Source organism: Sciurus vulgaris (genome assembly GCF_902686455.1).
Source record: "Sciurus vulgaris genome assembly, chromosome: 15".
NCBI classification, from domain to species: Eukaryota; Metazoa; Chordata; class Mammalia; order Rodentia; family Sciuridae; genus Sciurus; species Sciurus vulgaris.
In genome coordinates this window covers 88,459,658-88,481,466 of record NC_136476.1, presented here as the reverse complement: position 1 = coordinate 88,481,466, position 21,809 = coordinate 88,459,658, and the positions used below count along the sequence as shown (strand labels likewise).

At 54.2% G+C, this 21,809-nt stretch overlaps 1 long non-coding RNA gene across 2 annotated transcripts; it reads right to left on the bottom strand.

The window, feature by feature from the left end:
• Positions 1 to 149: 149 nt before the first annotated feature.
• LOC306645659 lies at positions 150 to 21,445 on the bottom strand. 2 transcript variants are annotated; one of them, XR_013759692.1, is made up of 4 exons: positions 17,702 to 21,445; positions 3,093 to 3,355; positions 2,627 to 2,832; positions 150 to 412 (listed from the first exon to the last, which is right to left on the bottom strand). It is a non-coding gene; the product is annotated as an uncharacterized lncRNA (long non-coding RNA). The 2 variants fall into 2 exon arrangements; XR_013759693.1 differs by lacking the exon at positions 2,627 to 2,832.
• Positions 21,446 to 21,809: the final 364 nt, after the last annotated feature.

Here is a 21,809-nt window from a genome sequence, read left to right as displayed (position 1 = left end):
CAAGGCCATCCAGGCAATAATGCCAACTGTGACAGAGGATGGAGGATTGGTGCTCTAAGGGGAGCACTGGAGTGCGTCCACCCTACCATGAGCGCAAGTCCTAAAGACGCTCTCCTGACCAGACGAGAGTCCTGCTCCCAATTCTTTAGAATTTTTTAAATTTTGGAATGATTTCATATTTACAGAAAAGCCACAAAGGTATTAGGGAAGTTCCTGCAGACCCTCCTCACCCAGCTTCCTCCGTGGTTCCAGGTTGGACCTTGGCTTCTCTCCTGGGGCACCCGCGGCACGCCCCGGGTCGGTGCTGGAACCAGGAGGTACCATGTCTGCACTCAGTTCCGCCTTCACAAGACTGCATTGGCTCTTCTGAGTCTTTTGTGCTTCCTATGAATTTCAGGACTTTTTTCTATTTCTGTGGAAAATACCATTTTATAGGGATTGTGTTCAATTGGTAGATTACTTTGGATAGTATGGATATTTAAACAATATTAAGTTTTCCAGTGGACATGGAATATATTCTGTTTATGTGTGTCTTCAGTTTCTTTCACGAGTGTTTTCTGTGACGGGTTGACATATGTGACTCCATGGACGTGTTATAGGCCAGGCAATGTGGGCGATGACTAAACAGACTCCATCTTACCCCGAGACTCCATGCTACGTAGGAAATGCTTCTCCCATGGGAACCCCGCCTCTGTGCCCCTCAACAGTTGCTTTGCATGACTTGTTTGGCCATACAAAATGACGAAATGGCAATTCTTGTATAATGGAAAATTGTTCTCTTTTTGATTCCTAGTTTCCTAAACAATGTACCATGTTAGCGGTGATGTCAACAGTGATTGTTTAGGTGTCAGTAACTGTTCTTTAGTTTGTACTTAATTAAGGTCATTTTGACCTACTTCCCCCTCTGCTAACGATTCAGATCCCATGATGTTAGTTTGTAATTTTAAATCATAGCAACGGACACTTGTGATTGATGTACTGATTTATGGTATAAAAACCCCTGCGACCCTATGGTTGGGGCTGTTCTCCCAATAGAGATGTGTGGGGCATTGTGTGAGACAGTCAGCCAGCTGGCTAATAAAGACTCTCAGATTTGGAGGTCTCAGTGGTGATGGGTCTGCCCTTAAGCTGCGCCCCACAACATTCTAGTTTCTGTGTACAGGTCTTTCATGTCCTTGGTTAAATTTGCTCCTAAGCTTTTTATTGTTTTTGATGCTTTTGTAAATGAAATTTTTGTTATTCCTTTTTTGGATTATCATAAAGAAACACAACTGATTTTTGTATGTTTAGTTTGTATTCTGCAAATTTACTGAATTCACTTACTAGTTCTAATAGTTTTTTTCCTGGCATTTTTAAGGTTTTCTATATCTGTGATCATAGTATATGCAACACAGTGACTTTACTTCTTTCTTTCTGATTTGGATGCCTTGGGCTGGGAATGTGGCTCAGTGGTAATGCACTTGTCTGGCATGCATGCACTACACACAAACACACACACACACACACATACACACACACACACATGAAAGAAAGATTTGATGTTCAATTGGATGCCCTCTATTTCTTTTTCTTATCTGATTGCTTTTGCTAATGGTTCTAGAACTAACTATATTGGATAAAAATGATGAGAGTGGACATCCTTTTCTTATTCCTGATTTTAGAGAAAAAGCATTCAGTTTTCCTCCATGCTGACCATGGGCTTTCCATAAGTAGCCTTTATCATGTTTAGGAGATTGTGTTCTATGTCTAAATCGCCCAGACCTTTTATCAAGAAAGGGTGTTAAGCCAGGCAGGGTGGTGCACTCCTGTAATTCCAGCAGCTCCGGAGGCTGAGGCAGGAGGATTGCAAGTTCAAAGCTAGCCTTAGCAAAAATGAGGCACTAAGCAACTCTGTGAGACCCTGTCTCTGAATAAAATACAAAATAGGGCTGAGGAGTAGCTCAGTGGTTGAGTGCCCCTGAGTTCAATTCCCAGTACCAAAAATTAAAAAAAGAAAGAAAGAAAGAAAGAAAGAAAGAAAGAGAAAGAACAGATGTTAAACTGTCAAATACTTCAGCATGTATGGGGTAATCATGGTTTTATCTTTCATGTTAGGGTGGTATGTCACACTGATTGATTTGCAGATGTTTGGACCAACGTTGCATTTTAGGGATAAATCTCCCTTGATCATGATGTGTGACCTGATTTCAAATTATATTATAAAACTATAGTCATCAGAACAATGTGGCACACAGGCCGGGGCAGTGGTCCATGCCTATAATCCCAGCACCCTGGGAGGCTGAGGCAGAAGGATCTCAAGTTCAAAGCCAGTCTCAGCAAAAGTGAGGCCCTGTCTCTAAATAAAATATAAAATAGGGCTGGGGATGTGGCTCAGTGGTGGAGCGCTTTTCAGTTCAATCTCAAGTACCCCACCCCCCAAAAAAGTATGAGATGCACGGAGCAAGGGAGCAGAACCCCACACCAGAAACAAGCTCGAGTATGTAAGCCCACTGGTTTTCAGCAGGGGCGGCAACGCTCGATGAGACAGGTGGGTTCCACATGGAGGACCGTCACCTGACACACACAACCGACCTAAGACCTGGGACTATTAAAATCCTAGAAGAAAATGGAAAGAAAGGCTCCTGACCTTGGCCTTTCCGGATCTTGCTCTGAAAGCTCAGGCCACAAGGGTCAGGGTGGTGGTGGTGGCAGGGCCACGGTCCAGCTGAGGTCCTGGTTCAGTCGCAACAGAGAGAAAATGCTCAGGCCACAGAGGTAGAAATTAGCGAAGGGGCGTCCAACTAAGAGGCTTCCCCACAGCGAAGGAAACCATCAACAAGGCGGAGAGCCAGCCTGCAGACCAGGAGGAAGCATTTGCAAACCACTATTTGGTAAGAGTGATACCCGAAGTGCAGAAGGAACTCACACAACTCAGTATCAAACAAAACCAAAAATAATCTTCCCCAGCACCACAAAAATCAAAATAAATGCAAATTTACAAAAAAAAAAAAAAAATCGGATTAGAAAGTGAACAGAGGACCTGAATGGGCATTTCTCCAGAGAAGATGTAAGAATGGCCCACAGGTGGGCGGAGAGGAGCCCCTCTCACTTACCTGGAGGAAACACAGCTGGGAATGAATGTTGGAGCTCCCGGGAGGCACAGGCTGAAACCCCGCCCGAGGTGACGGAGGTGACCGAGTTAGAAGCAGGGTTGCCAGGGTGATTGAGAGTAAAGAACCATCCTCGCCAGTGAGATCGCGGCCGTGTACAGGCCGAGGGAGCCAGGCGTCGGGGCCATGCCTGTGACCCTAGAGACTCGGGAGGCCGAGGTAGGAGGACAGCAAGTCCGAGGCCAGCCCAGGTTACTGAGGAGGCCCTGTCCCAAAATAAAATAAAAAGAGCTGGGGGTGTGGCTCTTTGGCGGAGCACCCTGTTTCAGTCCCCAGTACCAACAAAACAAAATAAAACCTGCTCTGCCATCCAGCCATCTCTCCTCCTGATAAAAATCCAGGTGGAATGAACCCAGCCCTGGGCGACACCTGCCCTCCAGCTGGGGAATCGGCCCAGGCGTGCACCCCGGTGGAGCCCGAGGGTGTGATAGCCCTGGAGCATCTATCGCTTGGCCCCGCCTTTCATGACAGCTGGAAGAGCCCGGGGAGTGTCGCCGGGTGCAAGACGCGGGCACAGAAAGGCAGATGCTGTGCGACCTCGCTCGTGTGCGGGATCTTTAAAAAAATCAAATACACGGGACCCACCCAGGGGCAGGACGCGGTTGCCAGGGGCAGGACCAGAGGGATGCGGGCCGAGGGGCGGAGCCGTGGGTGAGTGGCGCGCGAGGCTAGAGCTCAGAGCCGCACGAGGACCGCAGCTACCCAGGGCGCGGCCCGGGAAAGGGGGCCCTGGTGCGACAGCTGGTGCTGCCACGCGTGCACCCAGCGTGGCGCGGGGAGAGGCCACTCCTTACTTCTTTTTCTTTGGTACCAGGGATCGCACCCGGGCGCTGCGCCGCGGAGCCCCAGCCCTGCCTTCAGCCTCCCGAGCCGCTGGCAGTGCAGGTGTGCACCTCCTGCAGGAGGCGGCTGGCCGGGTTTGTAGCACGCGGGAGCCATGGCCGCTCCGCAGCAGTTTACCGTGCATTCCAAGTAGGCAGGGGAGGAGACTGGAAGGTGCCCAAGACTTCGAGATAATGAATACTTGAGGGGGTGGAAGGCCAGCCCCCTGCTCTGGCCACCGTACACACGCACTGGAATGTCTCATAGACATGTCGGTTACTGCGCTTCAATTAAGAAACTTAAACATATTACTGAAAATCGAGTCATACACCTTAAATAGTATGAATCTAGGTATATATTAAACAGCGTGTATCCAATAGTTTTTAAAAAGAGACTGACCATTAACTAAACTTGGAGTGCATCAGGTCTCTGCCGCTGTCCCTGCGTCCTTCCCCTGGTCAGAACCTAGTCCCCCACTGCTCACCAGTCTTGTCATCCAGGACTGACAGCTTTAAGAGGTGCTGGCGGCGAGGTGTTCTGGAGACTGGGGTTGGCTGAACTCTTCCCACTCCCCGGGGAGAGGGCTTGGGTCACCTGGGGGGGGGGGGGCAGTGACCACACATGCTCCCTGTGACCCTCTGTGAGGGAGATTTGTCCTTTCTCCCCCACTTACATGTTCAGCATTTATTTTTCCTCCGTATGGACTAATTTATTTATTAGCCAATTGTGTTATTTATGTCATCTTTGCTCAGATGGGTCCAGCTTTGGCTGCTGGGTCCCTGTGACTTGCCCTCCTCCTGGGGGTTCCGGGGAATTCCCTGCTCCACGGCACTACACGATGCTCCAGGCTGCCACCAAACGCGTCACACCAACTCCCCGGTCATCCGTGTGGCTCTGTGGTAATCTCTGCTGGGCATCGCTGCAGGGCAGTCTCAGTTGGTTTGCTGTATCTATAAAAGACTATGTGGAACCAGGCAGCAGGGCACACACCTGTGACTCCAGCAACCCAGGAGGCTGAGGCAGGAGGGTCACACGTTCCAGGTCAGTTTCGGCAGCTGAGACCCTGCCTCGAAATAAGAAATATTAAGGGCTGAGGGTGCAGCTCAGAGAGAGTGTGCTCCTGGGCTCAACCCCCACTACAAAAAAAAAAAAAAAAAAATATATATATATATATATATATATAGAGAGAGAGAGAGAGAGAGAGAGAGAGAGAGAGAGCGCGCGTGCTATAGAGGGCTAGAGGTCTGAAGTTCATCTGGCTCATGGTTCTGAAGGCTGGAAGTCCAGGTTCAGGTGGTGGCCTCTGGCTAGGGCCTCCTGCCGATTCAACTCACAGTGCAAAGAGGAAGGGCAAGCAGGGGCACGTGGGCCAGCAACCTGTGCTGACAGACAGCCGCTGCTCCAGCAGCACAGGAACCGACTTCACGCCTTAATACCTGCTCCCTTCAAGCTCCCACTGCCTCTGGGGACCATCAGGGACCAAATTTCAACAGAGTTGCAGAGGGGACGGACCACAGCCGACCACAGCAGTGTGCTCCTGTAATGCCACGGGCTCACCACCAGCCATCCTTTGGCATGCTGTCACCTGCTCTCCATCCAGTCCAGTCCATGGGGGCAGTGGGGTGCACACCTGTAGTCCATGGAGGCAGTGGGGTGCACACCTGTAGTCCATCGAGGCAGTGGGGTGCACACCTGTAGTCCATGGAGGCAGTGGGGGTGCACACCTGTAGTCCATGGAGGCAGTGGGGGTGCACACCTGTAGTCCATGGAGGCAGTGGGGGTGCACACCTGTAGTCCATGGAGGTAGTGGGGTGCACACCTGTAGTCCATGGAGGCAGTGGGGGTGCACACCTGTAGTCCAAGCTCCTCAGGAGGCTGAGGCAGGAGGCTGAGCCCGGGAACCGCCCATCCTGGGCAGCATAGTGAGAGTCCATCTCTTCAAAAAGCAAAAACAAAAGCAAGAAACCCCAACAGTTCACTAAGTGCTGGCTCTGTCCCCAGAGTTGTACCAGGCTTGGGATTCTGGAGACTGTGGTGGTCATGCGCTGGCCCTCACATGAGGCATGCTCAAGGGGGCAAGGGGACCTGGACTAGAAGAGCTGGGCCGTCGGATTGTGACAATGCCACCAGGGAGGAGGGCGGGCTGCTCTGAGCCTTTGAGGTCCACAGAACCAGGAAGCTTTAGCTCCACCTGAAGCTTTGGAGGGAGCTGGGTCGGGTCCTCTGGGTGACTGCAAGGCACACAACGGTGTGCATACCCCTGCCCAGAAAGTTCTCTCCTCCTGTGGTGGCCAGGGTGGGAGCCTGGCATCTCTCCCATCACACGTGGGGAAGCAGAGGCTGTGTCAGGAGCCCAGAGTCTGTGGCCTTCTTCTAAGCTGGCCTGGGTCCAGGTTTCCAGAGAGAAAGGCAGTGGGGACAGCAGCTCTGGTGTAGGGAATGGCGATGACCATGGGGGTCAGAGCAGGCATCACCCTGACCCCAGACTCACCTCTGCCATTGACATGAGTCGGGCAGCCTCCCTGAACCAGTACGGTCGGCCTGGCAGGCTGACTTGGAGACCGGTGAGATGGTGGGCCTGGCATGGGGTGCCCGGGCTCTGGCACACGGCAGGCGCTCAGTGGGTGCTCTCTGTGAGGCTGCATGCACACTGAGGCAGAGGGCCCTGTGCGCATCTGCTGCAGTGAACTTCCCAGGCATGGGAGACTGAGTGGCCAGATGGGCATAACCATGGCAACCAGCCTCCATGCCAGCCCTGGGCCACAAGTGGCCCAACCTCCAGAACCTGAGTGACAGCAGGGACTCGTCAGCAGATCAGGCATGAGGGAGTGATCTGTGCCAGGCAGGTGCTCCTGGTGTGCACACGTGGGGAGTCTGGGTCACATAGGGTAAGATGTGTTCGCCCCTTGTCCCCATTCCAAACGAAGAGTCTGGGCCTCAGGCCACAGCAGTGTGCCTTGTCTTCACCACGCGGGGAGCCCAGGAAGCAGGAGTGGGAAGGCGTGCACCCGCTTCTGGCTGAGTGGGGAAAGGGGGCAGAGGGGCTGCGGGTGGCCTGAGGACACTGGACGCCAGGATGCTTGGGTGGCAGCTGAGTCTGCAGACAGTGGGTGTGACCTGCAAATGCACAGGTGGGCGAGCCCTTCCTCCCTCCCGACCTGAGACCGTGACCAGAGCTGGCACCCCTCGCGGACCCTGGGCGTCTCCCCGCTTTCTTCCCCTCCTGTGGCCAGTGGCCCACTGCTGCTACCTGTCACTACTTACAGAATCTCAAAGACCCAGGTGGAGTGCAGGGTGGGCGGTAGGGTGAAACATCTGGTGAACAACAGAAGCCTGGCTCTGTGCCCCCGCCCTGAGGTCAGGGTAGGGAGGGGTGATTCTCGCCCCCTGGCATCTGTCTGTCCTGCTGCTCAAGACTGACCTCTGACATATGGCATGAGTCTCTGCACAAAGCTAGTTCTCCAGTAGCGCTGGTCGGGTGTGCTGATTCCAGCATGTGCTTGCTGGACAGGTGCCCAGGATGCTCTGCCTTTGGCCACCCGCTCCCAGCTGCCACCCCACTACCATGCGGCTCAGTGGCAGAGTGGTGCAGCCACCTTTGGTCCACACTGGGGGCTCTGGTCTCTCTGCCCCTCAGCTTCTTCCTCCAGGGGGATGATGCACACAAGGTGCTTGTATTCTGAGCATTTGGGGATTGCTGTGCTTTGGGTAAGTGTCCACCAAAGGCCATGTGGTAAGGGCTTGTTCCCTGGAAGAGGGGCACTATATGAAAGCTGTGGAACCTTTGAAAAGTGTGCCTAAATACATCAGTAAAAACATACATAGTGTCATTGCAGCTACATTGGGAGGCTGAGGCAGTAGGGTGCAAGTTCAAGGCCAGCCTGGGCAACTTAGTGAGACTCCATCTGAAAATTAAAAATAAAAAGGTTGAGGATGCAGCTGAGTGCCAAATGTCCCCAGTTTAATCCCCATTGCCACACACACACACACACACACAAATTAAAAATTAGAAAAAGATATATTGTCAAAATGAACTAAAGCCTATAACCCAGTGGATAGCAAGGTAGGTTAGAAGGATGGGGGGGTGGGGTGTGGCACCTGTAATCTCAGACACTTGGGAGGCTAATGTAGGAGGATTTCGAGTTCAAAGCCGTCTCAACAACTTAGTGAGGCACTTAGCAAGTCAGCGAGACCCTGTCTCTAATAAAATATATTATAAAAAGAAGATATGGGGATGTAGCTCAGAGGTTATGCACCCTTGGGTTCAATCCCCAAGTCCCAGTACCAAAAAAAAAGGATGAGGAGGAGGAGAAGGAAAAGGATAGAAAATGATATACTATATGTGCTAGCTAGCTTACCTTACTGTGACAAAATACCTGAGATGATCAGCTCAAAAAGAGGAAAGATCAGTTCTGGCTCATGGCTTCAGAGGCTGCAGCCCATGGCCACTTGGCCTCGTTGCTCTGGGCCTGTGGTGTGGCACAGTTCATCATGGTGCAGAGGAGGCTGGGAAGCGAGCCAGGAAGAGGAAAGGCAGGGTTCCCAGCCTCTCCCCAAGGGCTTACCCCAGTGTCCGTACTTCCTCTCACCCAGCCCCACCTCCTGGAGGCTCATCCGCTCCCAGTAGCACCAGGGGAGGGATCCAAGCCTTCAACATGTGGCCTTTGAGGAACATTTCAGATCTCAGGCATGGCACTTATCAAGAGGACTCTGGAGCTGCTAAGTTAATATCAGACCGAGCAGACTTCAGAAAAGTGCCAGGGGCAGAGAGATACTGTGGAGCAATCGCAGTGTGAATTCAACGAGGACACGACCATCTTGAACGTCCCGGCACTTCATGACTGAGCCTTAAAACACATGGAGCAAAACACGGTGCATGAGAGGAAGACACGAAGACCACGGCCACAGCTGGCTTCTTCAACAGCCCTACTGCCACGGCAGGTGGACGAAGAAGGAGAAAAGAGAGAGTCAACTCAGAGTACCTTCATTCAACCTGACCAGGTTGGCATTTCTAGAACGTTCCACCGAGAGCTGGAGGCACATTCTTTTAAGTGCCCACAGCACGCACCCTAGTGTGGATTACACCCTGCCACAACCAGACCTGGAAACATGATTAGAACCTGGAATCACTCAACGTGTGTTCTTTGATCACAGCAATATTGAATTAGAAGTCATTGACATCTCTAGCACTGAAAATAAAGAAAACAAACGACAGCAGAAAGGCCAAGCCCTGCCCTGGCCAGTTTGATGCTGGTATAACAAACGCTTGACATGGGCAGTGTAGGAGCAAAGAGATGGTGCTCCCATCCACAACCAGGTGGCCCCTTCACTTTGGACCCTGGTGATGGTGGCAGAAGTGCATAACAGAACAGCCTGCTCACATTTCAAACCAGGAACAGAGAGGACAGGGCGGGGGTCTCCCACTCCTTCCAGGGCACACCCCCCAATGACCTGAGGGCATTGGCCAGGCCTACCCCTGGAAGCTTCCAGCACCTCCCAACAGCGCCCCCTGGGGAACAAGCCGGTACTGCACAGGTCCTGGGGGCCAATCATCTAAACCACGGGACCCCCAAGTCTAGGACACCCTGGAACTACGAGTCAAAGGGGAAGTCCCAGAGGAACTCAGGACATATCTAGATGTAACAAAAATGAAAAACCAAAGCAATTTAACAAGGGGACTGAGCACCTCAGGCTTTGTGTGCTGCAGCTGAAGGGCAGCTCCCGGGAGACCACGCAGCACGTGAGCTGGAGCATGGTCTCAGGTCGGTCGCCCGGGTTCCTCCTTAAGGAACCCGGAATGCAGGGCAAGACCAAGGTGAGGAGGAGCAACAGACGCAGACACCCTGGTGAGGACAGAGAACTCGGGCCAGGTGCAGCCGAGGGACACAGCCCCACTCCATCCCCAGAGCCACAAAAGCAAAACAAAGCAGGCAGGCGCCCAAGGACAAGCACCTGGGATCTCACGGGGGTGTGATTCCACAGAGCTGAGAGCAGAAGGCGGGTACAGAGACCACGAGGGCCAAGCTGTAGCGATGCAGAGGCAGCGGTAAGAAGCCCCATGAGCTGTTGGCACCGGAGGCCCCTGTGGGTCAGCATGGTGCCCTGTGCCCTTAAAAACTGGAAGAAAGAAATGTGAATGTTTTCACCATAAAGAAACAGTGCAAGTTTGAGGAGATGGACAGGTTAACCTGACTTAAACATTACACAACACGTGCATGTATCAAAACATCGCGTGGTACCCAAAGTGCCACGCACAATATTTATGTTTTCAGTGTATCCATTGAAAATATTGAGGTCCAGGGAGGTGGCTGAGTGGCAGAGCTCACCTTGGGTGCCCGAGGCCCTGGGTTCCATCCCAGCACTGAAAAAAATTAAACTAAAATTAAAAAATGAGCAAAAAAAAAAATTAAGCAGACACGTCACCAAAGAGGAAACAGAAAAGGAAACAAGGACAACGTCATCATCAGCCTCTAGAGAAATGCAAATCCAAGTCACGGCAAGAGGCCCCAAGGAGTCGGGAACAGGGCCTCCAGCAGGTGCTGTTGACCTGCGCTTGCACTCCAGGAACCAAGGCAGAAACGGCTGCCTGTCCATCCACAGAGGATTGGACCAAAAGATGAAGTGTCACATGCACACCATGTGGTATTATCCAACCATAAAAAGCAATGAAAATCTGATCCGGGTCACCCTGACAGATGGTCAGACCTTCATGATGTGACGCCATGTGACATGAGGCAGGCACAGAAAGGACGTGTGTCGTGTGAGTCCACTTGTATAAAGTGCCGAGAACAGGCGAATGAATAGACAGAACGTGTAACAGAGACTCAGGGCCCAGATGGGGACAACAGGGGCTACTGCTTAATGGGGACAATTTGTTTGCGATGATGGGAAGTTCTGGAGGTGGGTGGTGGGTGGTAGCAAAGGCTGTTTAATGTCACAAAATCATACGCTCGAATGTGGTTGAAATCAAGGTAAACTTCATGTATTTTACCACAATAAAAAACTGTTGGGCACGTCTACCAATCCCAGTTACTTGGGAGGCAGAAGCAGGAGGATTGCAAGTTGGAGACTAGCCTGGGCAACTTTGCAAGACTCTGTCTCAAAAAATAAAAATGCAATTCAGAAGAGCCCTGGCCGAACATGTGCAAGGCCCCATGTTTCATCCCTAGCACCAAAAAGAAAAAAGTTGGTGATGAATCTGCTATGTACCTACTACAATGGGAAGGAAAGAGGGCTGGGGAGGTGGCTCAGTGGCAGAGCACTGGTCTTACATGCCCAAGGCCCTGGGTTCAATCCTCAGCACAGAAGGAGGGAAAAAAAGAAGGGGGGACCTTCTCCCAAAGACCTGACCATATCCAGTGCTGGAATGGACCCAGAACACAGAATGCCCATATGCTGCTGGTAGGAATGCAGAATGCAAACTGCAAGCTTCTTACAATGTTAGAAAGACACTTCCCCGAAGACCCAGCACCCCATCCTATGGATTGACTCAAGAGAAGTGAAAATTGGCACACCTGCAATCCCAGAGACTCGGGAGGGAGAGGCAGGAGGATCACAAGTTAGAGACCAACCTCAGCAACTTAGTGAGACTCTCTCCATATATAGAATAAAAAGGGCTGGGGATATGGCTCAGTGGTAAATGGTCCCCAGGACCAAAGGCTGGGGGAGAGGGCCAAAAAACAAAGCAAACAAACATTTCTTTGGAAATGTTTGCTGCATGTCTCTTCATGATCACCCAGAAAGAGTAAAAGGGTTAGGCTCTGTGTGACATCCATACAGTGGAACACTCCCCCGCTGTGAAGAAGATGTCTGAGACTCGCAGCACTGGGGAACCTCAAGGGCTTGTATGCTAACTCCACTCACACATCAACCCAAAAAAGACAGCTTGGCAGAGTTGCAGAGCAGATCCCTACCTGCCCTGGGTGGGAAGCGGGAGGGTCTGACATCAGAAGGGCAGAGGGGAGCTGGGGCTGCTCTCCTCCAGTCCTGCTCCTGGAGGTGATGGCTCGAAGATCTATATCCGTGAAAGATGCAGAGCTGTATTGCCCTCCTATGCAAATTTTGACTTATCAACTTGGGGGGGGGCACAGGAGATTGAACTCAGGGGCACTCAACCATAAGCCACATCCCCAGCTCTACTTCTGTATTTTATTTAGAGACAGGGTCTCACTGAGTTGCTTAGTGCCTTGCCATTGCTGAGGTTGGTTTTGAACTTGTGATCCTCCTGTCTCAGCCTCCTGAGCCACTGGGATTACAGGTGAGCGCCGCCGAGCCCAGCGATGACTTATCAATTTAAGAAGGAAAAAGAAAAATAAATTATTTTGTGGTGAACTTTGCCTTTGAGTGTCCACAGTGTTCTAGACACATGATTACATAAAAATCGTTAATTTTACAGATGAGGGAACCGAGCCGTAGAGTGTGTGTGACACTCTATGTGCCTTTGAGCCGTGCCTAAGTCCCAGCCTTGTGGGGTAAAGCCCACGCGCAGGCTGCTTCCCTGCTGAGTGCTGAGTGCAGGCAGCAAGGCTGCCCACAGCAGGGGTAAATCCCAACTCCTACAGCAGTGGACCATCTAATGGGAGGTGCAGAAGACATGTTTGGGTAACCCTAAGATGGTGGCTGGCGTTGAGCCAAGAGGTGGCGCATAGTTAGTGTTAACACGGCGTGATCTACTTTTGCCTGATTAGTTAATGTCTCCTCTGCCCTAGTGGTCAACAGATATTCCTCATTCTTTCTTGATTGGTACCGAGGGGCAGCACCTCTGATAGATCACTGGGCAGAGGACTAAGCAGACACCTCTAGGTTGTGGGTTGATGATGGCAGATTGCAGAATGCAGGTTGCAGCTTGCAGAATGAAGATCGCAGGATGCAGGACGCACCTCTAAGAAGCAGCAGCAGACCTTTAAGAAATAGCTCCTCTGATAATAGTAGCCTCTCTGAAAATGTAGCAAGTCTCTTTTCCTGATAAGCAAAGTCTCTCTTCCTCTAAGCTCTAAGCAAAGCTTGTCTTCCTCTAAAACTTCCTCTAAAAGCAAGTAAGCCTTTCTTCCTCTATAAACTAACGAACAAGCAAACAAGCAAGGAAGCAGCTCAGTAATAGAAGTAGTTCAGTGCCAGTCCACCTCCGATAAATTACTGCGAGATTGTTGCTGCAGGCGGTAACAAATATCCGTGGGATTGTTGCCGCAGGCGGCGACAGGGAGGGATGCAGGGTCTTAGGGACAGGAGGAGGGCCCACCCAGAATCGCTGGATGGATACCTTTCTGGACGCTGGACCACTCACAGCTGCTCCTGAACTCCCCTGGCCACTAGGGACATGTCTGATGAGGAGGACACTGCCCAAGATGGCCTCCCCAGGCTTGAGATGACCAGGTAGGGTCCAATATGGCAAGACTCTCCACTGGGAGGAGGTCCAGAGCTCTGGATAGATGAGACTGGGAGGGAGCGAGACGGAGCAGATCTAGGAACCGTGGGTCTCGACCTGGGAGAGTCAAGTGCATGCCTGCAGGGGGTGAGGGGGCCCACGAGCAGAGGAACTGTGGCCAAGTCACGGGGACAGGGATCCCCGAGTGTGGCCAGGGCCCTGCAGGTGGCTGGATCGTAGATTTCTGGGCTCCACCTGACCCACGGGGTCCTGGGAACCTGACCCCGGGCTTCTGTGTGATTCTGCTGCATCCCCATATCTGAGCAGCACTTGGCCCAGGCAGCCCAGGCGGCCTGCGAGGAGTCTGGAACCTACTCATCTGCTCATGGCGGACACAGCTGCTGACACTTCCTGCTGGGACGGGTGCCTGGGGGAGGGCAGGCGCTTTGCACTCTAAGGAACACAGCCATATTGACGCCTTTAAGACTGAAAATTGCCCAGCTTGGCCTCCTTGCCTGGAACCTGTTGCATGCTATCCAACCTCAGGGACAACCCCTGCTCCTCCTCCCGGGATTTCCTAACCAGGGTCACAGTCCGTGGCCCAAGGGGGCTGGGCTCACCGCACCACCCAGAGCTGGCTGAGTTCAGACTCAGGTGCCTGAGCTTGTCTAAAGGACCCCAGCAGGCAGGCGCCCTTCCCACACCACCCGCCCTCAAAGGCAGCAGATCCTGTAGAGGTTGTGTCCAGACTACCCTGAGACACCCATCTTGGGTCCCTCTCTGAACCCCTTCTTCCCTACTGCCCCAAAGTATTGACTTCTCTCCTCTGTGGGCCTTCCTGCCCTTCCCAGATGGGGCACAGTGCAGAGGCCACCAGGAGGCCCAGGGCCAGGTGGCTGCAGGCTGCAGGGGCTCTGAGCCACTCTCACTGGCATGGCTGGCCGGGCCTCCTCCCCCACCAGCGTCCTCAGACCCCTCTGTACTTGCTAGGTGGCTGTGTGCCCTGCTCATGCCTGTGTCTCTGGAGCCTCTGGACTCCCTGAACTCTCCCTGCACCGGCCTCCAGGGTCCTCGGGCGTGCGGAGAAGCCTGTCCTAGACCCTGGCACCAGTCAGTGTGGCCATTGGCTGGGTCTGCTCCCTTCAGGGGCTCCCCTAGGGCAGAGAGGGGCCCCGGGGCAGCACCTGCTACCCAGACAGTTCCAGGGATCTGGTGACGAGGGCGGGCTGGCGACCTCCCTATCACCCAGCTGTGGACGTGAAGGAGGCGCCCTGCGTCTTTACTCACAGAGCAGGAGGAACGCTGCCAGACCTCCCAACTGCACCCATCCAAGACTGCGCATCGCCCCTCCGCCCCAGGGTGGCCCTGTTGACAGCGAGGGGATCCTTCGGTACAGATGCTTCTTCTTTTTTTTAATTTTTATTTTTTGGTACTGGGGATTTGAACCCACATGTGTTCCCACTGAGCTACCCCCTCAGCCATCTTATTCTTGTTAAGGAATCTTGTTAAGATTCGGGCCAACTTTATCTTCTATTTGGTGAAGGGTCTCAGGTCTAATTCCTAGATCCTTGATCCATTTTGAGCTGAGTTTTGTGCAGGGTGAGAGATAGGGGTTTAATTTCATTTTACTGCATATGGATTTCCAGTTTTCCCAGCACCCTTTGTTGAAGAGGCTATTTTTCTCCATTGTAAGTTTTTGGCACCTTGGTCTAGTATGAGGTTACTGTACTTATGTGGGTATGTCTCCGTGTCTTCTATCCTGTACCACTGGTCTACCTGTCTATTTTGGTGCCAATCAGCCTTTTTATTCTTGAGATAAGATTTCACTAGATTGCTGAGGTGGCCTGGAACCTGTGGTCCTCCTGCCTCCGTCTCAAGTGAACGGCGCGCCCCTGCACCCTGTGGTGTGGACGCTTCAGTGCTGTTCAATCAATGACCCACAGGCCACTCTGCCTGCCGCAGGACTTTGCAGCTACCTTCATCTTTGGTGGCTGTGGGTGTACCAGGGCCTGTCTACCTGGGTGACGTCCTCATTATCCACAGTGCTGCCCTGAGCATCCTGGGTGGCCTGAGCCCCCTCACAGGGCTTCCTGAGGGACAGGTTCCTGGGTTCCAATGGTTGGCATTCATTTTTACTTCCTTTTTAGGGACCACGGTTTCTGTCAGTTAAACCACCTTCGCCGTCCTCCTAGTCCCCATGCCTCAGGCCCCCAAGATTGATGAGGACATTGATGTCTGGGTCAGAACTGCCCAGAACTTTCCGCACCCTTTGAACTACACCTGCACTGCCCCAATTTCAAGTCAGCCTTCCCTTCCAACAGCAGGCTTATGGTAGGGAGCCCTGCCCCGTCTGCAGGGGAGGCACTAGCTACTGGGCTGGTCAGGGAGGCCGCGCGCCCAACTCCACTGCTGGCCCAAGATGGGCCGGCCCCAGGGAGACAGCTGCAAAGAAGCTGCAGAGCCCAGACCCCGGGCTCAGAGAAGCCCCCGCACTGCGGCCCTCCTCCACCCAGAGCTGGCTTTTCTCTGGTGGCGGGGAGTTGGAGGGAAGGGTGGGCGGATGGAGGGGCTGCCCCTGGGGAGCCGGGCTGGAGGGAGCTGGCTTGCAGCTGCAGGGGCCAGTCCAGGAAAGGCCTCTGGCTTTGCCCCCAGGCCTTCCTGTGTCAGCTTTTCTATTTTAGGCCGTTGCTCCTCCCTGGGGGAATTCTCTGCGAGCCTGTGGGGAACGCAGCCCAGAGGCAGGCCCGCTGGCCAGCGGGGAGCCTGCACGCCTTTCTTCAGCCCTTTGGGCTTCCCCTCCTGTGAGGCGCACACGGAACTGGCACGCTCGCTCGCCCAAACACAGGCCACCCCTTTGAGAACGTTCCTGCCTCCAGCCCCAGTCAGGGCGGTCCTGGATTTTATCCCAAACAAACAAGCATCACTGAGAAACTCCAGAAAGAACATAAGCCCAGGGCCTAGAGGCAGCGAGGCGAGGGGGTGGGCAGTGATGGACACTCAGGAGGAAACAGCAGTCTGAAGGGCAGATGGCCAACCACAGTGGGCAGTATCACGCCACGAGGAAAGGGCCAGCGTGGCTCCAGGACGTGTGTGGGCACTAGGGCAGCCGGAAGAGCAGTCAAGCCTCAGCCTGTTCTTTCGTGCTGTGTGACCTTGGGCAAGTCACGGAGGCTCTCTGACCCCATCTTCATCATTTATATAATTCAGAAGAATGCCCATGTTTGGGAAAGAGGAGGCTGTTTAACATCCTCAGGCGAGTGAAAGGCATTCAGTAGGCACTTATTCAGAGGAACAGCTGCGGTGGATTTTAATAGCACAGATAAATGGAAATCATTTGGCATGATGGGAAAGCAAAGGTGAAATATCAGTAGCCAAATTTGTATTTCTTTAAAAATGGCCCCATAATCCATTATGCCGCCTAAATGGAAAGCCTTTGAAAAACGGCCTGGACGTTGGCGCCTCCGCACGCTGGGGTCAGGGCCCAGACCCGAGCGGGCGGGCGGCCGGGCGCGCCAGGTGCGGCCCCGCGCTGGAGGGCTGCATTCCAGGCATTCCTGCTGGGGACCGCCCGCCGCTTCCGGGCCAGCGCCGGAGCCCTAGCGCCACCTGCGGGCGCAGCCGGACCACGCGGAGCCGCTCGGCCCGCGCCCGCCCAGGCGGGGCGCAGGGACGCAGCCCCGGGCAGCGCCGCGGGTTGGCGCAGGTGTGAGTCCGACCCCGGCGAGCGCGAGCGTCCCGCCGGCCGCCCGTCCCGTGGGCTACTGCCCACGCCTCCGCAGGCGCCCTGTCGCGCTGCCCCTGCTGTCGGTAGCGAGGGCCGGGGACCGGCGAGCGACCCCGAATGCCAGCAGGGACAGCGGTGCCCCGAGGGGAGGCAGCCCATGTGACCGACTGTCTGCGTTGTCACGCCACCGGGGCAGCACGGGACCGGAGGGCGTCAGGCACACGGGATCGTAGTCACTGTCGGGGCCAACCTGGAGGGGCCACCTGAGAGAGAGGCCCCGAGCGGGGACCGATTCCGGCAGCAGGCTGCGAGGTGGGAGGGAGCCGAAGGGATGCGGGAAGGCAGGGGAGTCCACCTGGCCGGCGGCAGAGGCAGAAGCCAGCCAACCCATCAGGCGGGGAGCAGGACAGGTGCTCCTGTCCAACCTGCTCTTCTGCACTTGGGAAACAGGCCAGCAGAGGGAGACCACGGAGGGGCCCATCTTGGGATCCAGGGCGGGGCAAAACGCCTGTCCTGATGACCACCAGGAAGGTCCTGGGGACAGGAGAGAGGGCCCAAGCACCGGAAGACATAGCATGAATCCCCCAAATGGCTGCCCTGGCAGAGTTACCAGGGGAAAGAATTCACACCAACCCCACCTACCTGGGCTGGAGGGGAGCCCAGGGTCTCTGGCAGCATCAGCAGTTCCTGGACCTGAACAGTGGCCCAGTGGAGGCAGGCTGTCTAGTCTGGAAATCTGGTGAGCAGTTCCTGGAACCCTGGGCATCCCCCCAGGTCCCTTGGCTTCCAGACCCTCCCTGGTCAACTGCCATCAGAATCCACCCTCTCGCCCCCGGCTCTGGCTGGGCTGGCCATTAAAGGGCCAGCGCCTGCCCTGCTGCAGGACACCATGGCCTTCCCACCTGGGGTCGACCCTCCACTGCCCACACATGTGAGTTGGGGAGTCTATTGCTGCCCAGGAGATGCTCATTACCAGGTGGCAAAATGGTTTTCCAAAAGCTTTAAGTCCCAAAGAAGGTAATGTTTTAAATTTCAGCTTTCCTATTGTGAGACCCCTGCAGCCCAGCTCCTGTTCATGGGGTGCTCTCTTCTTTGAAACCTTAGCACTTATCCCTTCACACACCCATTTGCCGTCCCTCCATACTACCTACCTGTCCATCGTCTGTTGATCCTTCCACCAGCCATCCACCATCTGCAGTTATGGCCTGAATCTGAAATATGCCCCTGAGGGTCATGTATTTAGGGTTTGAGCCCCGAAACAGCAATATTCAGAGGTGGCACTTTTGGGGCAGTGATGGATCATGAGGGCTCTAACCTCATGGGGGGGTTAATCCATTGATAACTGAATGGACAGCTGGAAGGTGGCTGGAACCGCAGACAGCAGGGCATGGTTGGAGGAAGTACGTCACTGGGTGTGCCCTGGGAATGTGTATCTTGTTCTCTGTCCCTTTCCTCCTGTCTCTGCTTCCTAGCTGCCATGAACTGGAAAGCCTTCTGCTACACCCTTCCACCATGATGTTCTGCCCAGTCTCAGGCCCAAAGCAATGGAGCCAGCCCACCATGGTCTGAAACCTCTGAAACCATAATCCAAAATAAATCTTTCCTCCTCTAAGTTGTTTTTCTCAGGTATTTGTCACAGTAAGAAAAAACTGAGTAACGCATCCATCCACCATTCAAACGGCCACCCATTCATCCATCCATCCAACCACCCATCTCATCCCAAGACCCACCCATGTCATCAGAGAACAGTTGTCTCCTAAGGTGGGCCTGGGAGTTCCTGGAGAGAAGGGAGAGCTCGACGCAGGACTAGTGGACTTCTCGGCACGCTTGACGCAAAGGCTTTCAGCATGTGCCAAAGGCATGGCCAGGCTATCCTAGGAAAGTGGAGGCACATTCCAGGAGAACGTGGGCAGTCTCCAGAGTGAGTTCTGGGGCAAGCAGGGAAAACACACTCCATGGCAATGTGGGCCATCTCCAGAGGAAGTCAGCGCACTGGTGTAGGGTGTTAATGTTCACAGAGGGGTGGTTGCTAGGGGCTGGACTGTGCCTGGAGCCAGGGCAGAGCTATACACTCTCGTGCCCTTTTCCTGGGTTTGCCCATTGCCCTCAAGTATCTTTTTTCCAGATGAGGGCGCGGGCTGGGTGGCTCAGGAGTTGCAACTGTCAAGGGTGCTTTCCGCATTTCAGTGGTTCATGGGTGTTTCCCTTGAGATCTGTTTCTCTCCCTTTTTTGTGTCCCCAAATTCCTATCTCAAACCCATCCACCCCACCCATCCATCCATTCCATAAGGGCCACCAACTTTTTGTATTTTGGCACTGGGGATGGAACCCAGGGGCACTTAACCACTGAGCCATGTCCCCAGCCCTTTTTAATTTCTATTTTGAGACAGGGTCTTGCTAGGTTGCTTAAGGCCTGGCTGAATTGCTGAGGCTTGCCTTGAACTTGGGATCCTCCTGAATTGCTAGAATTATAGGCACGTGTGGCGGGAAGTATTTTGAGTTCAATTGGGGTGGAACCTGAGGTGTGTGTTGTGGAGAGGTGAGGCTGGACTGGAGGTGGATGTGGAGTCTGAATTTGGATATGGACTGGAGGACAAAGGGACGCTCTTTCTGAATCTTCATCTGGGGTGTGACAAGTCAGAGCTGGGGTTTTAGAAGTTCCTCTGGAGTGGTTTGGAAAAGACAAGGCCCGAGGAGGGCTAGGGTGGGGCCACGTGTGGATGGATCTGAAAGCTTTCTGAGAGGGGTGGAGGGTTGCCCAGTCCCTGATGAGCTCTGTCTGGTTCAGGCAGGTGGGTGGAGAGACAGAGAAGTCATTCTTTATGGGCACTGGCTTCACCTGGCCGTAGTCACGTCCTTGTGCTCCAGGGCACCTGGCCCCAGGGATTAGACTTCTTGGGCACACAGATCCACAGGGAGCTGTCTCTCCTTCATGGGAAGGGATTTCAGACTAACTGCTTCTCTGGGTTCCTGTAGCTATGGCAACTGCACACCCTCTGGGTTTCTTTGTACAGTGGTCCACTTTATGCTTTGAATATAGCCCTAGCTGCTCTGCCACGGCAACTTACTTTAAAATGGACACGTTTCTTTCTCTTTTTCTCCCCTCCATAATCTCAGAGGGAAGCAGGATTAGTAATCCATCCTAGGCTGAGTTATCTGTCCTTGAGCACACACCCGCCACAGGAACAAATTCAGACTCTGGGGATGGCACCAGATCTCAGAAATTACTATCTCCCAAGTTAGCAAGTGAATCACAACTCCCAACAGAGAACATGTGGAATGTAGCCTTTGAATCACCTCCTTAAAACCCCCTGCTCCCCTTGAGGGGCAGAACCACAGCCTCTGGGACAGAAGTTCTCTGTTTCTGCTTTGCTAGCAAACCAATAAAACTTATTTTTCTCAAAACTGTGCCGTCCTTATTGGATTGGTATTGGGGACAAGGACGGAGCTTTTGGTAACAGTTCCTGAGTCATATTTGGCAGTCTCACTTTTTTTTTGGTACTAGGAATTGAGCCCATGGGCACTTAACCACTGAGCTGCATCCCTCCTTCCCCCCTTTTAGGTTTTATTTTGAGACAGGGATTTGCTAAGTTACTGAGGCTGGCTTTAAACTTGGGATTCCCCAGCCTCGGTCTCCTGAGCTGCTGGAATAACAGGTGTGCTGCACATTCTCACTTTTAACTGGAAGACAGAAGACGGCTGTTGAGAACCCTTACCCAGGCCTGTTTTGAGCCTTCGGGGCTGTGGGGTCATGCCACCTCTAAGATTCTAAGGTGCACGGGGCTTCAGAAGACCAGCTCCAGGCTCTCTGGGTGTCCCCTTCCTCATTTGTGAAGGAAGGCAGGGGAGGACCCCAGGAGAAAAGACGGCATGGTCCACCAACAGAGCAGCCTGCAGGCGCGCGACTATTAGTACAGCGAAAACTAGCGAAACGCTCTGTGTTCCCGCATGAAGCAGGAACCCTGGTCACCTTCATACTTCGACCTCGCTCGTCCGGCCCATCTGCGTGAGTAATGGAGGGTGCGAGGGTGCCGGTTCCGGGATTGCATTGTGCTTACACATTCTCGTCTTTGTCTCCTATCCTCAACCGGTGCCACTTTTCCAGCCTGCCCAGGAACACAGACGCACAGCTCTCTGAACGGATCCTCTCTCCCGACTGCAATTTCCCAGATCCCAATTAAAGTCTGAGTCTGAGCGGGCGGACGAGGAGGCCTTCCTGCGGCTCCTGCGGTCAGCTGGACCAGCGCTGGGGCCGCTGCGAGAGCCCTGGCCCGCGAGGTCAGGCTTCGGCCCTCCGAGCCCAAGTGCAAGTGCCCGTCCCGGGGCGCCCGCCCGGTCTGTGACGGCTGAAGGGGCACAACAGCACGTTCCGGCGTACCCCAGAAGGTACAGGAGAACTGCCCACATCCGCCAAGCCTGAGCAAACGCTTCCGGTAGGAAAGGCGGGTCGTACGCGGCCCCTTTAAGGCAGTGCGCCCGCCGAGGCTTTGTGGCCCTCGCCGCCGACCGTCGCCCCGCCCCGCCGCCCCGCCCCTCGCGCACGCGCGCCGCCGCCCGCCGCCCGCGCTCCGCCGCGTCCAGTTCGTCCGCGCTCGCGCCAGGCGGCGGCCGCCGCGACGCCCGCCCGCCCGCCCCGCCGCCGCGGCCGGCAGGTAAGAGGCGGCGCGAGCCGCGGGGCGGGCGGGCTGCCGCAGGGCCGCCGCACGTGTCCGGGGCCTCGGCCCGCCACCGCCGCCGCGTGGCTCCCGCC